Raw genomic sequence first — 14,988 nt, forward strand, 5'->3', positions numbered from 1 at the left:
AGCACCTGCTGCTTTTCAGTGCGGCTGGAGAGTCTTAACTCTTCCTGGAACTTGTGTTTCTTTATAGAAGTGGTTTGTAAAATCTCAGACTTTATGGAATAAATTTTGTGGAGTGCTCAGGAATCCCGTCCCTCCTCTTTCCCCCAAGAAATATTGCACCATTGGTGAAGCCAGCTGCAGAAGGTGACATGCCCTGCAGGCAGAGGTTTGCCTGTGACCTCCCTGTATCTGTCGGTTTACAGAGGACTTCTGCGAGTTGTGGTCCTGAACCCCCTCTCAGTAGTGGGGATCTGGACAGCCCTTTTGAACCCAGCCTTGGCATCATCTGTCTGGTTTTAAAAACTCCTAAAGGAACTCATTTATTTCTTCATTATAAAATCAGTACATGTACTTTGTAAAGTACAAATATAGATTTTGAAAAGAGAAAATCACTGTCAGTACCTAGATGTACACTTCTCCAGATTGTTAAAGTCACACACACAAATGTGATTTTTAAAAACAAACGGGAGTGCTTGCTTCGGCAGCACATATACTAAAATTGGAATGATACAGAGAAGATTAGCATGGCTCCTGTGCAGGGATGACACGCAAATTTGTGAAGCACTCCATATATTTTCAAATCTTATTATGTGCTTCATCCCCCTTGCCTATCAAATGCTGGACATTTTCAATAGCATCTCTGCCTGTAAGATATCAATGAGATTAATCAGTTTTTCTGTCTGATATTTTATCAAATTAGGGCTTTTTGGTATGATTAAAGGATAGCAACTTTAAAAACAAAACGAAGCAAAACAAATGGGGTCATAATATTTAAACTGTTTTGTAACCTGTCCATCTTTAGCTTAGTTTCACACATGAGAGATACATGTCCCTCATCTTAAGATGGGTCACCTGTCACAAATGCAAAGTGACCACTGCCAGGCTGAGTGGCTTGCTTTCTCCCTGTGACTCCTGCCAGGTGCTCAGCCCAGTCAGCCTCTCGGCAGGGTTCCCTCACTTTATCCTCCTTCATGAGACCTTCTGAACCAGCCTGTCCATATCCATACTTCATTCCTTGTGGTCATTGTGAGTTTGTTTCCATTTGGATTGTTATGACATTGATTCATTGATTTTCCGACATTTACTAATTGCCTACTCTCTGAATTTCCTGGGGGTTAACCTTATGCTGCTGCCGCCTGAGTATGTGCCTCCTATGTTTCAGCCCTACTCTTGGAGAGCCCCCTTTGACCCTTCCCTGACTTTAGTTGTGATCAGCATCCTCTGGAGCATCCAGTTCTGTCCTGAGGAGGTGATCTCCATGCTACCATTGAAAAACACACTACGCGTACCTTATCTCACTCAGTCTTCCCAAGCCCTGAGGTGGTTATCGAGGCTGTCTTCATGTTACAGGCCGAGGCACAGGAAGCTTACAGACGTGCCAAGATCCTGCACCTGCTCACCTCTGCCCCTCTCTTGTCATCTGGCCCAACTCAGTACTGCTTTTCTCACGCAGAAGTCTGTGGAGGACCCTATAGGGGACCTGCCTCCAATGGTTACCTGGCCTGTGTCCTCACACGGCAGGATCATGACCCGTGCCAGAGTACGCCTGGGAACATTGTGTTAAAAGACTGTTTAGTAGACTTCCATTTTAAATGGTGAAAGTAGAAGAAAAACGTACAATTTGTGAAACAAGATACACTTCTAAGTTTGTATTATATTTATAATCATATTTCAGACAGAGAATGGAAGCTTTTAGAGGTTAGAGACCATGTCTTTTAAGTTGACTTTCTATAACACTCAACAGTGCCTGCGAGCTTTAGATTCATTCATTTATTAAACACTTAATGTATTCTTATTACATGCCAAATTGAAGTACAGGATTGAAAGTCTTGAGTAAGAGTTCAAATGTTTCCAGTTTCTTGGCACATGGGGTTCTTGATCTTTTCCATCTTTCCCACCTTATGCCTAGCACAGGTCCAAAATGGGGAAGGAGAAAGGAGAAGGTGATGGTAGCATTCTGGAGTTCTTGGGATCACGTTCATTTATTTACATATTTATACCTCTCCTGGTTTCACAAAGGATTTGAGTTGGTTGTTTGGGACTATCAAAAATAGATAAGTAAAAGGTGGCAGAACTGAATTCTTCCTTTGCTATCGCCAAAGCAACAGCAATAAAATAGATGTTTAGTATCTGATAAGGACCTCAGACGTCACCTAGAACGCTCCTACTCAGTGTTTGTGGGGCCCAGGACAGCCTCCGCTGTCAGAGGGAACCAAGTGTAGCAGTTCTGCCCATGCACAGCCACTGCTGCGTGACCACAGAGAAGCCACTGCCCCGTCGGCCGTAGTTTCCTCATCTGAAAAATAGGGACAGTACTCCCACCTTGTAGGGCTATCATGAAGTGTGGAATCATTGTATGTAAAGATCCTGGCAAATGTATATAAAATGTCATAAAATAGTCCCTAATTTAATCCTCTATTTGCAGGGTTTCCAGACACAAGTTTATGATGGTATTTTTACTGCTGTGCCGCCAAAATATCAACAGTATAATCATTGTTTAAGCTAAAGACACTTAGTTTGAGGCTTTTCGTTTATTCTGAAGTTGTATGACCCACTTTTTAGTGTTAAAATACCTTTTTAAAATTATTAAAATGCCTTTGAAATGGAATAATGCTAAGTGCTAGGTTTTCTCTTTTCTTAACGTCCTTAGTGGACAAAATAAAGTTGGTAGCCTTATGTTGGGTGATTCTGCCTGTTGACTGAAAAAAAATGCACAACCTAAAAGTTGAGAGTTATGTTTTATTTGGTGGACATTCTGAGAACTTCAAGCCTGGGACACAACTTCTCAGATAACACTGAGAAACTGTTCCAAAGAGGCATGGTGGGGAGCCAGGATATATAGGAGTTTTTGCAACAAAAGACCAGGTAGTCCAAACATCAAAGGGTTACTGTTAATAAAAGAAAACCAGATATCTCAAGTTAAGGAATTTAGCACTTTTCTATGTATGGGAAGATGCAAGAGTCTGGGCTCACTGAAATCATTCCTTTGATATGCACCTCAGCTACATGGGGCCAGCATCCTGTGCTTTCTCATCCCGAGTCTCCTCAGAGTTCACCATCGGGGTTGGCTGAGGCAGTTGACTGCTAGATGGTGGGCATCTTGTTTCTATCCTGAGTTTCTTCAGGGCTTGCTGTCGGGCCGCTGTAATGTGGTGGCTTGATGGCTGTAACATCCTTTGTTTACTGATATGGCAGGCAGTATTTTAGTTCACATGCCCTTAACGAAAGGCGCTGGTCAGTGAAGTTGGAGCTTTCATATGGTGCCCTGCCCTCTCCCCTGGGGAAGAGGAAGCCATAGCCAGATGCAGAGTGACACAACCCCTTCTTACCTGACTCAGCTCAGGGTCCCCTCTCCTGGGGAGTCTTCCCACATCTCTTCCCAGCCTCCCACCCCCCAACCCCCTTCACTCCTGCTTAGGTCTATTACGTAGCACTTGTCACACTGTGTGGTCCTCTGGGGGGCTTGTCTGTCTACCCTACTAAACTCTAAGCTGCTTAAGGAAAAGTGTGGTGAATTATTTAGCTTGTGACTTCCAGAGTCTAGCAGAGAGAGCGTACGTATAAATAAATGAGGGGGGAAATCACACCAATAAGCCTCTAATAAAACATTAACACAGCATATCTCAACTCTGTTCCTGAAAATACCCCAAAACTCACCACAAACTCTGCGCACCACTCTTTTTTGAATTCAGACCTTCTTCTTTGGGTGTGTTGCCCAAAGAAGGCTCGAGCTGTTCCTGGGACTGGGGGGCAGCGGCAGGAGCTGTATGACATCCTAACCACTGAGATGTTGTGTTAGAAGTCCAGGTGTTGCTTCTCATGCTGGCATTTTATAAAATGCATAAGGAAATAAATTAACATGTTTTTTCCTATCACATTTGGTGCTTTGAAGTTTTTCTTAATTGGGCTTTCTGCTTTAATTAGTCTGGCTTCATATTTTCTTTCTTTCTCTTTTTTTTTTTAAGTTTTGAGCAAGTGTCAGAGAAGCAAAGAAGCTTATATAAAAGGTCTTAACCTTTTTTTTTTTTTTAACTTTGCCAAAGATAGAACTGGTACTTAGCTTGTCCTGGCACCTTCTTTGATAGAGAATGATAGAAATTTGGCTTTGTTTATTCCTTTTTATGTACATTATGTGAGAAGAGTATTAAAGGTAAGATGGCTCTGTTTATGTCTTGGTTCATGAAAAATATGAAAGGCTAACCAGTAGGGTTCGAACACAGCCACTATCCTCTCCCCAACCAAAAAACAAAAACAACAAAAAGATCAGAAGGTTTTTATATAACCTATTTATGAACATGGTAGGTTTCTAGAATTTAAGATTTACTTATCAATTAAAAAAAAGGAAAATCTAATACCTGTAATTATCGTTATTAGATTTTACTTATTTACTGACTGTCAACCATTGAAACCTGTCACTGAGAGCTGCCATTTCTAAGTTGCTGACTGGCATTATCAAATTTTACTGCAGTGATGATGGAGAGAACTGAGCTAACCTGGTTAGAAAGTGGACCATTCGGGCTCATCAGAATCATTTGTGTGTGTTAGAGGATCAATTATGCTAAGAATTGAGACCTAATAAAATATACTTAGTGCTAACATTACACAGAACTTATTTTATTTGGCCTTTGAACCAGAGGACCTTGAAGTTCAGTTCCTGGTGAATGTCCATTGCTGTTGTACCGCTGATGCGGATGCTGGGAGCAGGAGAAAGTTCTGTTTTTCAAGTTCTGCAGAGGGCTCCTTTCCTCCTCTTCTTCTTTCTTCCTCTCTCCTGTCCTGTCTTCTCCCCCTCCTCCCCCTCCCTTTTCTCTTTACTGAGATATTAATTAACATACAACTGAATGCCCTCATTTAGAGGCTTTGACAAATAGATACTCCTGTGTAGCCACTGTCCTAATCAAGACACAGAACATTTCCATCATTTCAAAACGTTCCTTGTGCCCCCGTGCAGTCAGCCCCCCTGTCCCCAGCCCCAGGCATACATTGATCTGTCACCCTAGGTGAGTTTTTCCTGGGTTAGAATTTCATGTAAAGATGAGACACACGGTGTGTATCTTTTGCATCTGGCTTCGTTTGCTCACCATGATGTTTCTTTGTTTCCCTCATGTTACTTCTGTCAGTGGCTCATTCCTTTTAAGCGCCAAGTAGTTTTCCACTGCATGTCGATGATGCGGCACACAGCTGTTTTTTGATGTCCTGTATGGAGAAGTGTGGCAGAGAAATCAGGGCTCTGCAGGAGTATATACATAGTCTGTTTGTAATACCCCCTTCCCCCAACTTTTCTTAGCACTTGAGGAAGGCTGAGAGGAAGAGCAAATAAACAAACCGAGATTTTGGGGGTGTCACCTTTTCATCAGAGCCTTGACTCTTGTTAGTCCTTAAGTGGTTTGGCTTCTCAGAACAACACTATTCTGGTGACCCTTAGCTTGTGGCAGCCGATATGATCTTGGTATTTGTCTTTCTGGAGATGGGGGGATGGGCATTCCGAATGGTTTAAGGTCTTGTGACTTAGAGAGGCTCTTCTAGGGCTTTTGCATGATTTGTGCCATCCCTGCTGGCGCTAGGCCGCTTGGCTCTGCATTTAGGGCTTGCTAAGTTCCAAGACATGTGAACCGTGTAGCACATGTAGCATGGGGATGCCAGGCACCCCCGCCTCCCACCCCAGCCTCTGCCTCTGAGTCGTCTGGCTCTTGTCCTGCTCTGTCCTGGCTCAGCTGTTAGCTTTAGCCCAGTTGGGAGGAATAAAGCACAGAACTGCAAGTTGCACTGTTTTATTAACAACCCAATTACTGTGTGCCCATAACCTCTTTAAGAATCACCTTGTGAGACTTCCCTGGCGGTCCAGGGGTTGGGACTCCGCACTTCCACTGCAGGGGGCACGGGTTCAGTCCCTGGTTGGGGAACTAAGATCCCTGTGGTGTGGCCAAAAAACAAACAAAAAAACACAGAAAGAATCACCTTGTAAGAGGCAGTGGTTGCTTAGGGCTGGGGGAAGGCATGGTGGGGTAGGGAGAGGGGCGATAGCTAAAGAGTACAGGGTTTCTTTTTGAGATGATGAAAATGTCCTAAAATTGGGGTGATGGTTGCCATATCTGTGAATATACTAAAAACCATTGAATTGTACACTTTAAATGGCTGAATTGTATGGTATGTGAATTATACCTCAGTAAAGCTAATTTTTAAAAAAGGGTGGTATTAGAGCAAGGACAGACCAATAGAGGAATGGGGGAAAATTGACATAGAAATTTTACTCTTTCTCCATATGACATGACCTGTTGCTAAATATCCTAGTTTGCTTCACAGCTCTAGTTCCATGGGGGGCATAAGAGTGTGGTAGAAAGAGGATGGGCTTTGACGTATCAGGTGAACCTGAGTTTGGATCCCCATTCTGCCATTATTGGCTGGGTGACCTTGGGCAGGTCACTTAACTTCTCTGTGCTGGTTTCCCTTCTGTAAAAGGGGACTAGTAGTACCTATCTTATGGGATCTTTTAAGCGAGCTCGGGATGGGCTTCCCTGGTGGCACAGTGGCTGAGAGTCCGCTTGCCGATGCAGGGGACACGGGTTCGTGTCCCGGTCCGGGAAGATCCCACATGCCGCGGAGCAACTGGGCCCGTGAGCCATGGCCGCTGAGCCTGCGCGTCCGGAGCCTCTGCTCTGCAACGGCAGACGCCACAACAGTGAGAGGCCCGCATACCGGGGAAAAAAAAAAAAACTCGGTAGAGGCAGCCATTTTCACCACGTGACAGTCATATAACAAAGGTATCAGATAGAAGAGGTAGCGTGGTGAGACGCTGTCCTGATGTCTGTGAGTTCTGCTAGGTTAAGGGCTGTTCACTCGAATCCCCCTGCTGATGTGCCTTGGTAACAATGGCTGAGCTAATGGATGACCCTGGCAGTCTTTAGCTAATTTGCTGGACTCTCTGCTTCAGAATTTTTTTTCTGCCTTAATCCACATGGTTTGAGTAGGTTGGTGGCAAGCTCTTGGAGAACCCACTTGTGTCCCCTACTTTGTGAAGCCTTCCCACCCTGGGTCCCTGCTCCCTTCACACTGTTCCCTCAACCCTTGGCACACGTTGGTTCTAGCATTTATCAGCTGGTGCCATTTTAATTTATTTACACTTCTGCTGTGCCCATAAACTGTGAGCAATGCAGGGAAGGGACCTTGGCTTTTCAGTCATGGGGCCCCGAGGCCCTAAGCACTGTGCCTGGCACTAATGTTTGTTGAATGAATGCCCAATGGTTTCAAGTCTGGTGACAAACCAGTTTGGAACCGGAAATACCAGTTTAGGCACCACATGCTAGAAGTTAGCAGGTGAGTTTCCCTGGAGCAGTGTTTCTGTCCCAGCACCACCTCCAGGGGCTGCACCCCTGCCCCAGGATGGGAGAGCTGCCAGAGGGCCAGGAGAGCTTGCCTCCTGCCAGGCATCCACTGGTGAGATGTGGCTGAAGTTACGAGGAGGGAGAAGGTGCCCTGGCCACGCTGGAAAGCTGGTCTTGTTACTTCATAGTGCTACTGCTATCTGCCTTCTTAATTCAGTTCATATACAATTTTTATTAAGCAGCAGCTGTATCCAAGACCCAGTTCTGATTCTTCAGGGAAGCCAAGATGGAGAGGCAGTGTGGTGTAGTGGTTAACAGCTGGGCTTTGGAGGCTGACTGCCTGGGGTTCATTCCTGGCCCTCGCCATGAACCAGCTCCAGGACACAGGGCAAGTAATATAACTTCTCTGTGCCTCAGTTATCTCACCTGGAAGATGGAGGAGGTAACAGTACTTACCCTCATAGGGTTATTTTCATGATTGACCATAAATAAAGTAAGCACTATATAAATGTTTATTGAGCAGCCTTTGTTTGTTGGATTTAAAAAAAAAATAAAGAGCATGAGGCTCTTAAACCTTGCTATGATTGTCCCTCCCATAACCAAGAGCACTAAGAGGGGCTCTGGGGCAAAGAAGAATTTCCTGTCATGCTAGCTGATAGCAAGAAGAGGTAGACAACCAGCTTGCTTTGCTAGAACAACTCAGGTGTGTATTCCTTCTTAGTGGAAGAAAATACCCCCAGACAAAGGCTTTGGCGACCATATTTTTATGCCGCTTAAACTTAAAGCATGTACTTTGAAAGATAACTGCCATGCCATTGGTTTTAGAAAGCCTGTCTTGGTACTCAGCAAGCCTTTTGACTTGTTGCTCAACTTTTTCCAGCCTTAGTGTCCACCACTGGACAAAATGACCTTTAGGGCCATTAGACCTTCAGTTCCTGATCCTGTCTGTCCCACAGCAAACCCTGGGATGAAGTGGCCAGCCTCCCTGCAGATCAGAGGATGCTACTGTGGCGTGTGCACCTCTGTAAGGGTGTAACTGACTTAACTAAGCTGGCGGCAGAGTACGGTGAAGTCTGTGTTGGGTTGACTTCGTGGGGAGGGTGAGGGGAAAGTGGTATCATAATATTCTGAGTAATGTGAATGATTATCACATGTCAAATAATTGAGGCTTTTGTTGATATGGCCTTTGCTTTATTGGTGTTTTTCTATTAAGGAATTTCTAAACCGAGATTTTTTTTTTAAAGAATCAATTTTATTTATTTATTTTTGATTGCATTGGGTCTTCGTTGCTGTGTGCAGGCTTTCTCTAGTTGTGGTGAGCGGGGGCTCCTCTTCGTTGCGGTGCGCGGGCTTCTCATTGCGGTGGCTTCTCTTGTTGCGGAGCACGAGCTCTAGGCACGTGGGCTTCAGTAGTTGTGGCTTGCAGGCTCTAGAGCACAGGCTCAGTAGTTGTGGCACACGGGCTTAGTTGCTCTGCGGCATGTGGGATCTTCTCTGACCAGGGACGGAACCTCTGCCCCCTGCAGTGGAAGCACGGAGTCTTAACCACTGGGCCACCAGGAAAGCCCCTTAAAACACTTTTTATTCAGGTGTAAATATATATACATAAAAGTGTGCATATTATACGTGTGTATACCAATGAATTTTCATAAATACACCATACCCATAACAGCTCAAAAACCAGAACACTGCTCAGAAGCATTCCTGGTGACCCCTTGCTGCTCTGTCCCTCTCTGCTCTGCCCTGTCCTGGCCTCGCTCGGCACAGAGTTGTACCTCCTCTTTATCTAATGGGAATTAATATAGTATGTTCTTGTGGACGCATACATTTGAAAATGAGGAGTTAGGGGGATTTCCCTGGTGGCCCAGTGGTTAAGACTCCGTGCTGTCAATGCAGGGGCCCCAGGTTTGATCCCTGGCCGGGGAACTGGATCCCACATGCATGCTGCAGCTAGGCGTTTGCATGCCACAACTAAGGAGCCCGCGAGCCGCAACTAAAAGGAGCCCACCTGCTACAACTAAGACCTGGCGCAAATACATAAATATTTTTAAAAAAGGAAACCTCTCAACACTTGAAAAATAAATAAAATGAGGAGATAGGATCTCTTCCTCCTCACCTAAAGTTATATTATTACTTTTTCCTTCACTTTCAGTTCTTTGTAAAACTCTAGGAAGTAAAGTGTTTTTGTGTTGATTTTTACTTCTACGGAATCACACTTGCATATTTGAGTGCCCTAGTTCCTAGGAGGCAGTCACACTGCTGAGACCAGGGTCCCCTGCCTGTGTCCAGCATGAGCCTGTGTCAGGCTTCCCCTGCATCTCCCACTGTCAAGCTGCTTTGCCTTGTGTGTGGAGTCACAGAGAGAAGCCGAGTTTTACATGTAGGGGCAATGGAAGATTATCCCATGCAAGTAAACCCCTGTCACATTAACTCCTGGCTCCTTAGAAACAGAGCATGTCTTTTTTCCCTCCTAAATGGGAGGATCCCAAATACAAGAAGAGACTCTAAGACCATCACATACAGTGTAAGTTAGTTTATATATAAGTTGATTTTGGGGGGTGATAAGATTTTCGTTCTCAGTCCTTTTGTCTCTGATTTTCCATGGAATACTGAGATTTCTGTTTGGCTACTTACTGAAAAGACAGCTCTTCTGTGATGGTCCCAGCAGGCTTGCAGAGGTGGTCTGAGAACCTGGTGCCTGTAGGGTGAATGCAGCAGTGTAGGGGAATGGCCTTATCTCGGCTGCAAGGAGTCGGCAGCCAGCAGGAAATGATGAAATGTGCTGGGAGAATTCAGCTGGGAGCCGAGGTCAGACATACCAGCAGGGACGGAAGGAGGCAGGTACGGAAGCTGATCTGCAAAGTTAGGCAGTTGAAGCCGCCTTTGACAGGAAAACGTGAGTGTGCTGTTTAGAACATGCATTTCCTTTAAGGGAGACCTGCTGAAAGTAAAATTTTCATTGATTTTTTTTTCCCTCCAGAGTGATTGATTTAACAGAACCCTTACCTTTTAAGCACACCTAGTTTTAGAGCTTCTTGATGGAAATGTTCACCCAGTTCAATATCAACTGAACAGTGTGGAGTGTTTTATCCAAAATGCTTTGAGAAAATGTTAGAGTACATGTTTGATTTTCTTGATGAATACATCTTGACCCAAACAAATGAAGGACTATGCTTTATAATTTCTACTCTGGTTTTAGAACATATGTGCATGCTTCATTTCAAAATAGAGGGAATAAATTTAAAACTTAGGCATGTTTTAGACTAGTTTGCATACCTCTGCCTGTATTTTTTTCTTACTGTGTAGCTAAATGAATTACTTGAGTTAACAGTTAATAGAGGGTTGGTTTCTTTTCCCCCTACTGTCAGGCATTCCGTTTATTACATGCTGCAACTTCCTTTCTTAACAGCCACAGCTAATCTACAAACTCACAACTGGGACTTGTGATAGAAAATGAACAAATTAGCTTTTCCAGTTAACTGTAGTTGCTGTTTCATGACCGTGTCTTCCAGAATCCCAGAATTAGCATGCGGCTTGCTCCAAGGCCCCCCTCCGTCTTCCTCCTCAGTCAGTTCTTATTTTTCTTCTCATCTGGACCCTGTGCTCTCATCCCCATCTGACTGCTATCACTGGATACTTTGTTTTCATTTTTATTGGATAGCAAAATGTAAAACTTTTATTGTTTCAATAGCTGAGCAGCTTTACATACATATTTGTTTCTTATCTTGAAGTCGTACTCTGGAATTGAAAAATTTTGGCTCCCTCTCCCTTTCCTTTGTTTATGCAGTACTGTAATTCTAATTAGAAGATTTTTTTTTAAAAATCCCGATATGTGAGTGATTCATCACTATTTATTGGGTTACCTATTGCTGTGAACGTTAGAAAGGCAGTGTCCTCTTTCTGTTCTCCAGAGGGTGCCATGCTGGTACAGCCTGTGCCACACACACAAGCATATTTTCTCATTAGGTCATTACCTAGTGTGATGTATGTATTTCTAACACTTTTAAGGTTGCATATTTCCTATTTTCTAGACCTTAATCAGGTTTCCTATCTTCAGACGTTAATCAGCTTTCACCCTTGCTCTTATAATTTAGAACAGGGGTCCCCAACCTTGGGGCCGTGGACCGGTACCGGTACCGGTGTGTGGCCTGTTAGGAACCGGGCTGCACAGCAGGAGGTGAGCGGCAAGAGAGCGAAGCTTCATCTGCTGCTCCCCATCGCTCGAATTACTGCCTGAATCTTCCCCCTCTCGCCTGCCTGTGGAAAAAGTGTCTTCCACGAAACTGGTCCCTGGTGCCAAAAAGGTTGGGGACCGCTGATTTAGAATATCTCAACTTCCTTCTTTCTTCATATATAAGATGTCTTACCTAATTCTAGGTGAACTTTAATGCTGCATTTATGAAAATAATAAACAGGTATCCTAGCTTCAAACTGAAGCATGTCTTATAGGTCTGAGATTTATGCCAGTAGTAAAAATAAGCCCCCCCCAACTTTCATATATTGTTAGTATTCTGTTTTGCTCAGCCATATAATTCTGTTATTTAGGAGGTGGCATAATTAAAAAGGTGGGACCATGATCTTCAGAGTTGTAATGGCTCTTGGAGTCGTTATAGTCAGGCCCATTTATTCAAAAAAAATTTTTTTTTTAATTTTTACTTATTTATTTGGCCCCGCCGTGCAGCATGTGGGAATCTTAGTTCCCTGACCAGGGTTCGAACCTATGTCCCCTGCAGTGGAAGCATGGAGTCCTTTTTTTTTAAACATCTTTATTGGAGTATAATTCTTTACAATGCTGTGTTAGTTTCTGCTGTATAACAAAGTGAATCAGCTATACGTATACATATATCCCCATATCTCCTCCCTCTTGCGTCTCCCTCCCACCCTCCCTATCCCACCCCTCTAGGTGGTCACAGAGCACCAAGCTGATCTCCCTGTGCTATGCGACTGCTTCCCGCTAGCTATCTGTTTTACATTCAGTAGTGTATATATGTCCATGCCACTCTCTCACTTCGTCCCAGCTTACCCTTCCCCCTCCCTGTGTCCTCAAGTCCATTCTCTGCGTTTGCGTCTTTATTCCTGTTCTGCCCCTAGGTTCTTCAGAACCATTTTTTTAAGCGTGGAGTCTTAACCACTGGACCACCAGGGAAGTCCCCCTTCATTTTTTTTAAACAAAGGAATTAAGACTGAGAGGTGAAATGCCTTGCTGACTTGTCCAAGGTCACATGGCTTGTTGGTGGCTGAGTGAGTCTGGAACCCAGTTCTCCTGACTTCTGGGCCATTGGCTTTTCCTTTATCTGCTTTCTCCACATGTTATCTCAAGATTAATAGGACTTGGCCAAGACTAGCTTTTTTCTTCTTATGACTCCATTTTCATTTGTTTCATTTTCAAATACTCAGCTTTTATTCAAGAATTTCCCTAAGTGAGCACCATTCGGTATAGGTGTGCAATGAATTACCTCAAGCACAAATTACCTGTCAAGCACAGTGAGCATTGACATTTCTCCCTTTGTGAGAGATTTTTCTTAAAAACAAACAGTTCTCTATTTTATAAAGGTTTTCTTGTTTCTCCCCTAAACTAGGTCTTACTCAGTTGTTACTGTTATAAGAAAACCTCATTATACGATTATCTGCTACATGAGAAATCCATACTTGATAAAATCATAACTAATAAAAAAATAGACGAAAGTACTTGATTCTTCTTTGAAAAGAGGATTCTTCAGTTTGTGAAAGGAAAACCCTGAACTCTGTGGGAGCATTTTGGCCCCTAGGAAGGAATACTGACAGCTCTATCTTGCTAACTCTCAGTCTGGACTGACAGGGTTTTGGAATAGGATAGACTTTAAAATAATACATTATAATGTAAATAAAAGGGGTAGTGATTTAATTTATAAAAATGAAATTTATCTACAACCTTCCAGAAACATTTAAAAATAGTCTCTCCTAAAAATTGAATTTGAATCCTCTGAAATTCAAGTATGGGAAATAGATGCAAATAGAGGCATGCTGAGAACAGTGAGTGACTGTTCTTAGACCTTGATGTGGCTCCCACTCTGTCCAAAGTCACCTTAAAATGCCTTGGAGACGTTCATAGAATAGCACTTAGTTGTATTTTCTGAAGTACTTAGAGTATATGTTGTGGAGAATTCTGAAACAAATATACTACAGGAAAATAGGCATTTTTATAAATATTTTAATTGTACTTGAAATTGCAGTCAATAACGTTATACCTATTTTAATTTATAAAACCTGGGAATGAAGTAGGGTACATGAGCAATGTTTTTTTTTGTTTGTTTGTTTTTTTAACGCTGACTGTGGATGTGCATTCTTGCCTTCTTTGCCTGCAGATGAACAATGCTTTTATGCACTAGGTTGGGACTGTGTCTTCCCTCCTGGTATTCTGGTACCACTTTTTGTCATTGTCCTTGACGAAGCTGCTTTCAGTTGGTGAGCCAGATGACTACATCGGGGGTTAAAGAAAGGGTGAGGAGCCTGCTTCAGGGACTGGCTTAGTTCACTTCTCCCATAATTTAGTTACCTTTGTTCCCCAATTAGCATTTTATATGTCCTGCTATATTTTCAGTACATGTTAACTATAGAATATTTTAACTGGCTTCCTTTTCTTAATACATATTGGGTTGGCCTTAATAAATATATAATTATATATATGTATATATAAACATAATTAATATATAATAGTCCTAGTCAGTAATAAGTAATATTTGACATTCCTTCTTGCCCCTAGCTTCTGTCCACATTAGTGTAAATTCTGATTGTGCCTGTGAAATTTAAATATGTGAAGGAGGATGTGGTGCTGGCTTTGCTGCAGGCTGAGGAGGACTTTAAAGGCAGCCCCTGAGGCTGCTCTTGGCCCAGAAGTCTCTGAGAGTATGTGAGGTTGGGGTTGTCTGGGCCTTCTTCACTTCCGTCTCTGCTCGAGGCATCTCTCCAGGCCAGCTTCTAGTGGTGGACTTAGAACCTCCGCCAAGGCTTTGAAGAAACTTCTCCTAGTAGCCCAAGTAGATCCCAGGCTCCAGAGGCAGGTAAAGAGGACTGTGTGTGTGCTGGGGGTCAGAGTGGGGGTGAATAGTAACAATGGAAAACATGGGCCATTAATTTGAATGAGTGAGTGAACGAATGAAAGGGTTGCAATGGTCTCCTTCCCACAGAGATTGAAGGCACTATAGTTGTGTTTCACTGGGCTGGTCTAAATGTATTTGCATCTCACAGTTCTGCCTTTATGTCAAGTGGCAGACTAGGTGTCTATTTAACATCTCCAATAGCCCTGGGAATCTGGCCTAAATTTTTTTTTCTAATTAGACTGTCATACGTGAATCATAAGACATGAATCTCTATGTGGACTCACAAAGCACAATGTTGTGTTTTTTGGATAACTTAAAGAATCTAACACAAAGTGTTCTGAATTTGAAATGTGTGACGATGGCCATCACAATAGTATGGGATTTTAAATTTCTTTATGTTAATGGGAAGCCTGTGCTACGAATTTCATACTCAGTCTTGTTTCTCATTGGAATTTGTTCTGCAGTGGAGTCCTTGAGGGAGATCAGGGAGAATGATTTTGCTGGAGACTGCTACTTGACAAGATGTTATTGATGGAACTAACAGGGCT

General features: G+C 43.2%; 1 protein-coding gene and 1 non-coding gene across 4 annotated transcripts in view; both read left to right on the top strand.

Moving 5' to 3' along the window:
- Window positions 1-14,988, top strand: part of PACSIN2 (protein kinase C and casein kinase substrate in neurons 2) — a 139,727-nt gene that overhangs the window by 39,034 nt on the left and 85,705 nt on the right. The gene's annotated exons all lie outside the window — the stretch shown is intronic.
- LOC132530149 (U6 spliceosomal RNA) lies at window positions 509-615 on the top strand. The gene has a single exon (XR_009543704.1). It is a non-coding gene; the product is annotated as a U6 spliceosomal RNA (small nuclear RNA).

This window comes from Lagenorhynchus albirostris, chromosome 11 (assembly GCF_949774975.1).
Source record: "Lagenorhynchus albirostris chromosome 11, mLagAlb1.1, whole genome shotgun sequence".
NCBI classification, from domain to species: Eukaryota; Metazoa; Chordata; class Mammalia; order Artiodactyla; family Delphinidae; genus Lagenorhynchus; species Lagenorhynchus albirostris.